General features: G+C 43.7%; 1 long non-coding RNA gene across 1 annotated transcript; it reads left to right on the top strand.

Annotated features, from left to right (window-relative positions):
* LOC129150763 (uncharacterized) lies at positions 1–9,025 on the top strand. The gene is made up of 4 exons (XR_008557510.1): positions 1–58; positions 542–688; positions 7,011–7,197; positions 8,814–9,025. It is a non-coding gene; the product is annotated as an uncharacterized LOC129150763 (long non-coding RNA).
* The last annotated feature ends 2,536 nt before the right edge of the window (positions 9,026–11,561 follow it).

The raw sequence follows: 11,561 nt of genomic DNA, 5'->3' as shown, positions 1-11,561 counted from the left end.
CCAAGACCTGACAATGACATCTTAGGACAGACCGAGGGACCAAGGAATGAGAGAGAAGGTAGGCAAATATCTTCCCCTGAAAGAGGCTATTGACTGAGGTTTACACAGGCACATTGATAGGAAGGATCAAACCCAGTAAGATCGGGGCCGGGAGGGCGGCAATGACTTTTCATTAGTGTCACATACACTGAGTGGCCAGATTATTATGATCTCTGAACGCATAATAATCTGGCCACTCAGTGTGTAATATATATATTAGAGGCCCGGTGCATGAATTTGTGCATGGGTGGGGTCCAGCCAGCCTGGCCAGGGGGAGGGGACATGGGTGGTTAGCCAGCCTGCCTGCTGGTCAAACTCCTGGTCGAGGGGACAATTTGCATATTAGCCTTTTATTATATATGATATACACTGAGTGGCCAGATTATCATGCTTTCAGAGATCATAATAATCTGGCCACTCAGTGTAATTTCTGGCTGTGTTTGTAGCTTGGGAGCTGAACCTCTGTTTCCAGGGTCCTTATTTATATATATTTTGTTTACAGCTCCTTGGACTTTGCCAGAGACCTCCACATGGACGGGAGAGCTGCGAGGTCAGCCAGGTGGATTGCTTGGGAAATCTATGCAGAGGAAAATGATACTTAAAGAAAAAGAGGCCAGCCTTTAAATGCCTTTGAACTCTGCCAGAGTCTGTAAGTGGTTTGCCTTTAATCTTTGTAGAAAACTAGCTATCTTTTTGTCTTCCTAACCCTTTTCCACTGGAACTCTTCAATGTATTTGCCACAAATCCTTTCTTCAGCGAAGCTCTCTCTTTATTCCATCCTCTTACCTAATGCTAAGAGTGACCTTCACTTAGCGCCTGTAAAGATTAGACAATAAATGCACAGAAGTCATGTTCCTAGGCTTTGCGTATAGCGCTTGAAATATGCCTGCCTTTGCCACAGCCACATGATGCTTTCAAAGTTAGAAAACAAACAAGCAAACAAAATTTCACAGATAAAATTAGTGTTGAGGGTGGGGGTGATGGTCTTTCAAGAGGCCAGCCCTTCCCAGCAGAACCCAGGCTGCTTTCTGGACCAGTAGGAGGAAGTGCCATTTTGCAGAGTGAGAAAAATTCACAGAGGGCAGAATTAGACTGTTCAATGTGGGTGGTGAAGTTCAAGGAGCACATCAATAATCAAGTGAGGGGGCAGAGAGAGAGGCCGGGAGGACTTTGAAACGGGTGGATGCAAGGAACAGCAGGAATGAAACGACTCCCCTGGGCAGCGCAAGACAGAACATTCAGACTCCCATGAAAGAACACTTCACAGGAGCAATGCAGTGGAGACCACGGAGGCCACAAGAATGATCGGGAAAACTGAGAAACAGTTACAGTGAGTTCTATAAACAAGACAGGTTAATATTGGGAATACCACAGAGGAGATGCATGTTACCTCTCTGCAGCCTGCATGGTAACAGTGTCCCAGAGAGAACACACACATAGAGTCCTGAGACATGGACCAGGCCTGATGAGATACCAGTTCCAATCCTGGTCCAGGCTAAGCTCCTTCTTGCTTCATTTCTCTGCACTGGTCACTTCTGTTTACTTCTGTGATGTTTATGAATCTTCAGAAGTACATTACCTTCCAAAAATGGCTTTATGTTTGAGTCTCAATCAAAAAAATCAAGCATTTGTCTGAAGCTCCCATAGCTGAATCCATATAGTTCCTAATTGGCCACCTGGCGGGAGTGTCATAGCATTAGCCATATCTAAATTTGTAAATATCAGCCAGAAAGACAGAGGTGCTACTGCCAGGATTGTGCAAGCTACCCACCAAAAATGGTGTCTCCATTGTACAAAATGGCACAAACCTCTAAAGCACCTCCTTCGAACTCGGCCAGCGCGTGGGATGATGTTCTTCCTCTTCCATCACAGACAGAAGTACAGAGTGAGGTTCACAAGGGAAACCCAGATCACACAGTTCCAGAACGTACAACCTGCTGCTGGGAATGCTTGAAGGTTAGAAAGAGATACATTTCACAGGCCAGTGCAGGTGATTGGTGGGAAAGGTATTTCGACATCTTTTGCACAAGCATATTACTGACCTAGAGTTTTTTTGTGCTTCCTGTTGGTGGTAATGTTTGCATTGAGTCAGCTGTCAGATCTGCAATAAGCATTTTCTTCTGCTGTTGTTTTTTTTAAGCTTAAATTTATAGGACTAGGGACAACATTTAAGTCATCTGGTCCAAATTCTAATATTTTAGCAGTGGAACTCTATACAAAAAAGTAAAAACCACAACTCTGTAAAAAACAAACCCTAACCCTAACTCTATGTAGTTAGACCTACAATGTTGCCTATGTACTGAACATGTTCAGATTCTTTTTGTCATTATTCCATAAAAAATACAGCGTAAAAACTACTTACATAGCATTTACATTATATTAGGTATTATAGATAATCCAAGATAATTTAAAGTATACAGAGGATGTGTGTAGGTTATATGTAAACAGGACACCATTTTATATGAGAAACATGAGCATCCCCTAATTTTGGTATCTGAAGAGGACCCTGGAATTGATCCCCTGCAGATACCAAGGGATGGCAGTATTCAATACAAGGTAGCAAGCATTACAAGTGATAACCTTTAGTCTCTTTTTGGACACTTCAAGGGACTGTGTAGGCTCTTGGAAGAAAACCTGTTCCCTCATACAGCAGATCCCTAATAAGCTCCTTCTCATTCAGCACAAACTTGCCTCTGACTCTCTGTACTCAACACTTCATGTGCTTCTTTTACTCCCTTGAACAACAGAGACAAGACATTTCTTCTTCTGTATAACAACTTACTATCTAAACCCAGCTATCCTGGTCTTCTCTCCTCTCCTTGGTTCCATTTCCCATCAGTTGTATTTCCAGATGGCCCATCTAACCTGGAGAATGCATTTTTAAATCTGTCTGTAGTAAGTAGGTGCTAAATAAACACGCATTCCTCCACTTCCTGAGTGTGGGTTTCTAAGGTGTCAAAGTAGGGAGCCTAGAACTGAGAACACCTTTGACAAGTGCAGAGCACAGCAGGATCTACTTTCTCCCAAACCTCTGGCCCCTACTCTGATGTAAATACTGTACATTCTGTTCAGTGCAGATGAAGATGGTGAAACCTTTGCTACAAGCCACGTCATGCCACAACCAGCTCATGGTCAACTAGAATGCCTCTATTCTATTTTTCATTGACCATTGTCAAGTCATGTTTCTCCCATCTTATTATACAAAAATTAAGTTGTTAACCTAATTAAAGATTCTTTATTTATCCCCTTACCTATAATCTAAATGTTTGGGGCACTATTTAAATCTATCAAACTCTCTCAATATCCCTGTTTTGTCACCTAAATATTAGCTATCCCTCTCAGCTTGAAGTGTCCCCTGAATTCAACCAGTGCACTGCCCCCACCATTAATAACTGTTGTGACTAGAACAGAGCTAGAAATCACCATCAAGCTGGTAGAGTTCATGAAATGACACTCTCTGGGCAGGCTACTCTCCCTAGCATAGTGGACACTCACAATGTTCTCTGACCAATGGCCTCTCTTGGAGAACTGTCTCTTCTCTTTCATGTGGCCCCAGGACAGGCTTCCAGGATGTGTGTGTATAATGCTACGTCCACCCCAAACCTTTGTTTCCTGGATACAATTGATTAGTCAGGGCTTATATGATACAAGTGGACCAATCAAATTCCTTCCTTTAGAACAAAACATTGACAGCGGAGTCCAGTCCAAACTTTTGGATGCAAGAGAGAAATATTCCGAACTCTGGCATGACTGTGCTCTCCTCCCTCGTGGTCTGGGGAGAGGAGGAGAAAACAGTGAAGCAGGTGCAGAGATGAGAGAGGAGCAAAGGAGAAACTGCTGCTCATACGGTGAGTGGCCTTCTGCTGAGGCTCCCTGCAGCCCTTGGGTCCTCTGTGGCACCCAAATATTTTGTGACACATCCTCCCTTTTTCAGTTAAGTCACTTTGGGGAGGGGGGTAGGATCTGTTCCTTAGAAACAGCAAAGTCCTAATTATTTCAAGCACCTTCTAATTGGTGTAACCCATTAGTTCCCCAAACCCATCTTGAACCAAAGCTCCTAAGTCCCACTTGTTACTTTGTGCTGTGTTTTCCCTGCTCTGTACCTAGTGGCCTTGTTTTTAGTGAGGTTCTCTAGAACCAGAGCCTGAGAACAGATTTGGGTAGTGTCATTTATTGAGGGGCTGCTCTTCAGGAAGAAGCTATGAGAGAGTGAGGGAATCAGGATGGAGACAGAGACGAGCAAGTTAATGTCCAACCTTGGCCAGAGGCATACGGGGCTCAGAAGGTGAACTGCACCACAGCTTTGCCTTAGCTTTAGGAAAGGGGGTGGGACTTTTGTATTTCATCAGTCAGTGATTGGCTGGGGAACAGGGAGGAAGACAGGAGTTAACTTCCTGGGCAAGGAAGCTCCCATCAGCCAACAGCTAACTCCCTGGAGAATGGGATGACTGTAAACTGTAAACTCACAGCAGCTGGGGAAAGGTCCCTGAGCCCAGTTAAAGGAATATGGGTGGGGCATCAATTGTGTCTAGGACAGCCTTCTTGGATTTTCATAATTAAATCCACCTCCTTGTTCCAGAATGCTCTTTCAAGAGTAATTCCTATCAGACCTCACAGGACACAAGTCCCCCACCTGAATATCAGTTGTCCTTCTCTGCCTTTTATTGACATATTTACTCTTTCACTGTATCTGCAAAATATGTTGAAATTGGCATCAAGAATAGTAACTGTCAGGTGAAAGTGGGTGGACAGTGGTACTTGTCATGGCTCTGAATATTGTAGTAAATGCCTGGGATTTGACTGCCTGTATCCATTTCCTCCTCTTCCATGATGACAGCATCCCAGATTTCCTTTGGGGAAAAGCCCCACTCCCAGTGGGAGTGACCTCACTCTGTTCCAGGGGGGAGCTCTGATACATTACAGCAAATCTGCAAAGCCCACCCACCCCTTCCCAGGCACAAGGGTTGCTTTAGAGGTGAGTAAAAGCCCAAATTGGACCAATAAACTGAAAGGAAACTTTCCCTTGGGCTTTCAGGGGGAAGTGCTTTCTTGCTTTAATTAGAGACTACAAAATATGCTTTCTCTTTTTCTGACTGGCGTGGAGAAAGGATGTGATGTTCAGAGCTGTGAAACCATTTCTGGAACCTGAGCCTGGGACCAGCCTAAAGAGAAGATCTGACACTAAAAGTGGGGGGGAAAAAGGCTTTTAAATCGTGGAACCCCTGAGAATATGTTGACTCTGCATCAAACCACACAGGAAGCCATGTACCCCTGAATTCATCAATATGTGAACCAACAAATTCCATGATTTGGTTCAGCCAGTTTTCAAATGGGTTTTTGTTTTCTGAAACATAAACCATCCTAAGTGATAGACTGCAAGGAGTGGGAGGAGGAATGGATTATAGTCAGGGAATGTCACCGCCTACTTGTTTTTGGCAAACTTCCCTGTGTAAACCCTTGAGTCCCATCATTTGTTCAGACTTAAAAGCACGAATGGAGGTTAAGCGTTCCTGATAACCCTTCATACAGCATCCTAACCTGGAAGCTGAGTGCCCGGCCATTCACGGCAAGCATCCAATTTCAGGATTTGGTTTCTGGTATACTAAATCATTGACATAATATAAGCTTCATTTGGGAGACCTCCAATTGCTAGCAGAGTTTTACAGAAACATTTCCTGAAATGAGGAAAAAAAATTACCTCTCCCATGGGCTCTACTCTAAAGTTTATTACTAAAACATGTGATTGAAGCTTTGCACTAATGTTCTGCTGAAATGATTTTGGAAATAGTAAGTGCTCAGGAGAGCTTACGGGTTACATGTGTCATTTCACGCCACAGCCCACACTGTCCTAGAACATGTGACAGGTATGGGCTGGGTGCAAGAGTCCACTCCAGGCTACTCAGGGGACCCCAGGAGTCCAGATTTAGTCTGTTTCTCTTCATCTCCCAGATTCTTTCTAGAGCTCTCTAACATGAGGGCTATTGTCTTTTGCCATGTACGTGGAGGTTATAGTACCCCTGGATGTTTTTTTTTTTTAAATAATAATTTCAGTTATTATCATAGTTAGATACCTCTTGTTTCTTTCCTTCATCTACGGTGCCTAATGCTATCTTTGACCAGATGGAGGCTGCAATTAAAATAAATATAATGTAATATAAAAATAAAACAGAACATATTGCTTTTGCCAGGCAATCTGGGCCCAAGATTTTCTGCAGTGGAAATTACTGGCTAAATAAACCTATCTCCTCATTGACACAAAGCTGAGAAGAGGGATTGATAACAACAACAAAAGAAAGAAAGGAAGGGGAAAAGAAAGGAGAAAAACATGTGATTATTTCCTAACTTCAGGCAGGAGAAGTTTAGCCCAAATGAAAAATTACTGAAGTAGAAAGTTCATCTTTTTTCTTTTTCATTTTACATAAACACCATCAGCAAATTCAATAGCATCACAGTCCGGGTGCTACAGGGAATGAAAAGATGAATAAGGCAAGTTATCTTCCTAAAGGGGCTTCCAGGTTAGTTGGGGAGAATACGCATACATGGAAGGGAAAATAGAGCTGCAGGGCAGGTGAGCTTGAATGGAGAGACTGCTGCAGCTGTGTTCTGGCAGGGGCCCTGCTCCCGTGGATGGCTGCACGGAAACTCATCCTTCCCAAGGAGACGCTTCCACGGCGGAGCGACTGAATAATAACCTTGACCACTTAATCATCATAGACACTGCCTCCGTGAAGAGATGTTTCGTACAAGTTACAAACAGACTCACAGGAGTGAAAATAAGAATTTGTTGGAAGGACCCATATGGATCTCATAAAGCTCAACAACCCATAGGCTCCAGGAAACGGGAAATAGGGATTGAACAATTCATAAGGACCAGGGGGCTACTGCCAATTTTCTCTGTGCCTGTGGGGGGCACTTGTCTCTACTTCTCTCCAGGTGCCTACTTTATATATTTTTTTATCTCTTAACACCAGCTTCTTTGGCACATCATGGAATGTCCTGGGCTCAGCCCTAGAACCACATCACCTCCTGGCATGAAGGCTTCCAACTAATTGATTACCAAACTAGGTCCAAACCCCGGGCCTAAGGAGAAAATCTCACTGGCCCAGATTGGGTCCACTGTCCATCTCTGACCCAATGAGCTCTGACCAGTATAAGAAGGTGAGTTATTTGGGTGGGTGGATTGTCCCTAGAAAGGTGTCGAAATGGAGGCGGGGCAGTCACACCAAAAGATCTTCTACCACAAAAGCTGGTTGCAATTCATTATATTAATTTTTGGCAGGTTACTGAATACTTTCACTTATGATCATTTCTGTGGTCACAAGCCCATAAAAGACATCCTTATCTTTAACTACAGTTTATGATTTATCATTGACATGTACAACTCAACCTCTTGGAACTCTGTTTCTCATTTCCAAAACCGACAGCACGGCTGACATAAGCATGTACCAAAGGCTATAACCTCAGAGGAAGAAACTATATAATAATCTTTATTCTTTTCAACTATTTTCTCTTTAAAACCCATATACTAGTACATACTATATAGTAGCATATCAAAGTTAGCAGGGGCCAAGTTTTATCTGAAGGCTTTAATAGGGAAGCTTGGGAGGGGTTGAAGCCATATTCTGCCTCACTACATGCCAATAAGAATATCTGAAAGGTCACAAAAAGAGGGAAGCAGATGCCTGTGCCATGGAGGAGTCTGGTCAGGGACCACACTGCAGCCTGGTTAGGTACTTCTGCTGACACCTTGATGATACCTAACCACTTACAGATCTTTTGTTCTGGTTACTCTTGAATATTTTGAGTGTTGCCAGAGGCTATTGAAGAGAGCGAGCCCTAACATTTCTGAACATTCAGGACATGAAAACTAGTTTATGCAATGTAAGAATAACCATGCAAGCCTTACATTAGTGCCATGAGGAAGCTGTTATTGTTATTTTGCAGATGAGAAAACTAAAACTTAGAGAAGTTGAGTGACTGGCCATATATTTGTCTTAGAGTATAATATCCCAGCTGGCCACATCTTTCTTCCTTTCTTTCTTTCTTTAAATATATTTTTGTTGACTTCAGAGAGGAAAGGAGAGGGAGAGAGAGATAGACACATCAATGATGAGAGAGAACCATTGATCGGTTGCCTTCTGCACACCCCACACTGGGGATCAAGCCTGCAACCCAGGCATGTGCCCTGACTGGGAATTGAACTGTGACCTTCTGGGTCACCGTTCGACGCTCAACCACTGAGCCACACCAGCTGGGCTGGCTGACACATCTCTAAGTTTGCCTTCCTATCTTGATGTCTCCCTGAAGTTTAGATATGTTGTATTTGATGGTTGCACATACAACAGAAGGAGTGACAGAAAGTGCAGAGGGTCTAGGTCCTACTTCTGAATTTAGTGGATATGCAGCTAGGAAAATGAGTTTACTTCGCAAGCCCGCTTTCCTCACTTACGACAATGGGACACTCACTGCGCGTGGAAGAGTGTCGAGCTGCAAGCACCATGTCAAAGAGCTGTAACAAGAGAGGTGTTAATCAGTGTGCCCTCCTCGGGAACATCACAATTTTCATTTCTCTGCTTCCTTGTACTAATCATCAGAGAAGAAACCAATAAAATAAAACAATATCCTCCATTTCCCTTTACTTCCAGTCTCTTGGGAGACAATTTGGAAATGTCTATGCAAGTTTGGGTGGTAATAGAAGGGGGAAATTCAGCCCTATTTTTAGTAACTAGGTATTTTGGTTCTTGATTAAATCACCACTGTTTTCCCACTGCCAGCTCCTTCTTCAGGATGCATTGCTCTCCCTAAGCTCCTGCAGCCAGAAGGTGGAGTGGAGCCACCTCTGAGCTCAACCCAAGTTCTGTCCAGCGGAGGCACCGTGATACCGTGCAAAGAGCACTGTGTTCAAGAGCCATGCGGCCTGGGTCCCGCACTCCACTCTCCCATCTCCCACTCAGCTGCTGGGAAGTGAGGCCCCATCTCTGGACTTCCATGGCCCCATCTGTAAAATAAAAAGGCTGGAGAACCTTATCTCCCTGGGCCCTTTCCAGCTTCAGTGCTTCATGACCCCGAGAGAGAAGACAGAACACGCCTCAAAGTTTACTTGGTCTCCTCAGACCAGTCATTCCAGGGCATTTGGGCCCCGAGAACACTAAAGGGAGTTTGTTCAAGCCCCTGTCCTGCCTGCTTTCCAAGCCTAAGAGCTGTGAGGTCAATGCACAGGGAAGAGCTGCAGCGTGGGTGCAGAGCACACTGAGCGATAGTCACTTCCTGTGTGGTGTGCACATTTCATTGTGACATTTTGTGGCATGTTTTGCTGACTTCTACTCTACAGAGGCATGCACTTTCACAGGTTCCTTTTCATAGTGAATACTTGAGTCAGCAGGGCCACCACGCAGCTTAACTCTGGGTCTGAACGACCTCTCTGGGTTGTGCAACTCAGGGACTTGCTGGAATGGGGGTGGGTGACTCTGTGGCATGACTCTGCCACCTTTGCTCATAACCATCACACTCAGGGAGTCAAGGGGCACAATTGGTTCAGATATTTTATTTTTAATTCAGTGATTTCAAATTCCAACTTCACTACTTACTTGCCATTTTATCTCAGGCCAGGTGTTTAACCTCTCTGTGCCTCACTTTTTCATCTGTAAAATGAAGGGAACATTCATTCCTACTTTACAGGAATCTATACTAATAAAAGGGTAATTAGCATTAGATCGAGTCAACCGGACATCTTCCGGTCGTCCAGTCCTCCTTCCGGACAAAGCCACGGTGGCGGGGGCTGAGACAGAGGCGGTTAGGGGCGATAAGGCTGACAGGGGAACAGTTAAGGGCAATCAGGCCGGCAAGCAGAGGCAGTTAGAGGCAATCAGGCAGGCAGGCAGAAGATTTAGGGGTGATCAGGAAGGCAGGCAGGTGAGCAGTTATGAGCCAGCAGTCCTGGATTGCGAGAGAGATGTCCAACTGCCGGTTTGCGGGATCGGGCCTAAACCAGCAGTTGGACATCTCCTGAGGGGTCCCGGATTGGAGAGGGTGCAGGCCGGGCTGAGGGACATCCCCGCTCCCCCTCCGTGTATGAATTTTGAGCACCCGGCCTCTAGTAAAATATAATATTTTATCCTTCATATAAAATGCTTAGCAGAGTGCCTAAGTACACAGTAAATATCTAAAACATGTTAGTTAACATTACTATCCCTCAACACACACACACACACACAACACACACACACACTCAAAAAAAAAGCAACGTTTTGATTATAAAACACAAAGACCATTTCCCTGTTGCATAATCAAAGCAATTATGGTTTTTCATTTCTTTGAATTTTCAAGCAAAATTGTGAGTATAAAATTCAGAGCAGGCCCAAATTGAATTTCCAGGAAAGTGATATCTGAGAAGCTTTTAAGCAAGAGAGAGGTTTGTTGGCTGAAAGGCATAAACATATCTTAACTTTGGACTCAGAATGGGAGCAGACAGTATGACTGGCCCCTTACCACTTACTGATGAACTTCTACCTGCATGAAGACCAGGGTATGCTGGCTAAATTTAACTCCATCCCATATCTCTGTTCCCTCTTTCCTTCTTTTTTTTTTTTTTTTCTTTTAGAGAGCGATTCACATCTCCAGAAGGAGCTTGGGAAAACAAGTGTATTCATGGACTACTGGTAAAGCTATCATGAAGAATGTGGCATTATGTTATATACTGTGGGCATGTTACTTATGTGTAAGATTATTGGCTCCCATGCCTAGATTACATACATAAATAGCTACAGAAATCAGACAGACAACATAACTGAGTGAAATGGACTGGCTTGGGGCTATGGAAGACGAGAAAACAAATATCCTCTCTAAAGACGGAAACCATTACTCTGCTCCAGGCTATTGTTGCCATACTTATTGAGTGCTACCAGATCTTCCCATTTAAAAAAAAGAAATAGAAACTTTAGATTTTAATGTCAAACTTCTCAATTTTTTAATTGATGAAAAAATCTAAACCACCATTGATGTCAAAGTCTTAGCCACTTAAGAACACCCAATGGTAATCAGGGCTCGAAATTTGCAAACGATTGTTGTGTACATGTGTATGCAGGGAGGGAGGCAGTGAGAAAGACTTCAGTTTCTATTGCATTGTTTTCACCAAACACATGTGTACTTAGTCATAAGATCTTTACTAAGGACACAAACAACTTTCAAACTTCTGCTCCCAACCCTAAGGGAATAACTGGTACCAGATTTGCCCTTCCATCATAAACAAGAATCAAGATGGTTAAAGTATAAGAGGTACCTGTTTTCAAGCATTGAGCAATAGGCAATTATAATCCCTGACAGAAAGAGGAACATACAAGGTGAATAGCCATGGCTTTCTGTGGGTGGCGGGGGGGGAGGGCATTTATTTGTTATTTTTTATTTTTTGCCACAATGTGGAAAAATGGAGCCCAAGTTGCTGATTTGAAAAGGCAGAGATCAGAATTTCAGACTTTTCAGTAGTACCCTGCTGAGTCCTTGAAATTTGCAGGGCTGGGTACTAG

Source organism: Eptesicus fuscus, chromosome 11 (assembly GCF_027574615.1).
Source record: "Eptesicus fuscus isolate TK198812 chromosome 11, DD_ASM_mEF_20220401, whole genome shotgun sequence".
In the NCBI taxonomy this organism is placed as follows: Eukaryota; Metazoa; Chordata; class Mammalia; order Chiroptera; family Vespertilionidae; genus Eptesicus; species Eptesicus fuscus.
Note: the sequence above shows the minus strand (reverse complement) of the source record. Positions and strands in the feature narration are given on the sequence as shown.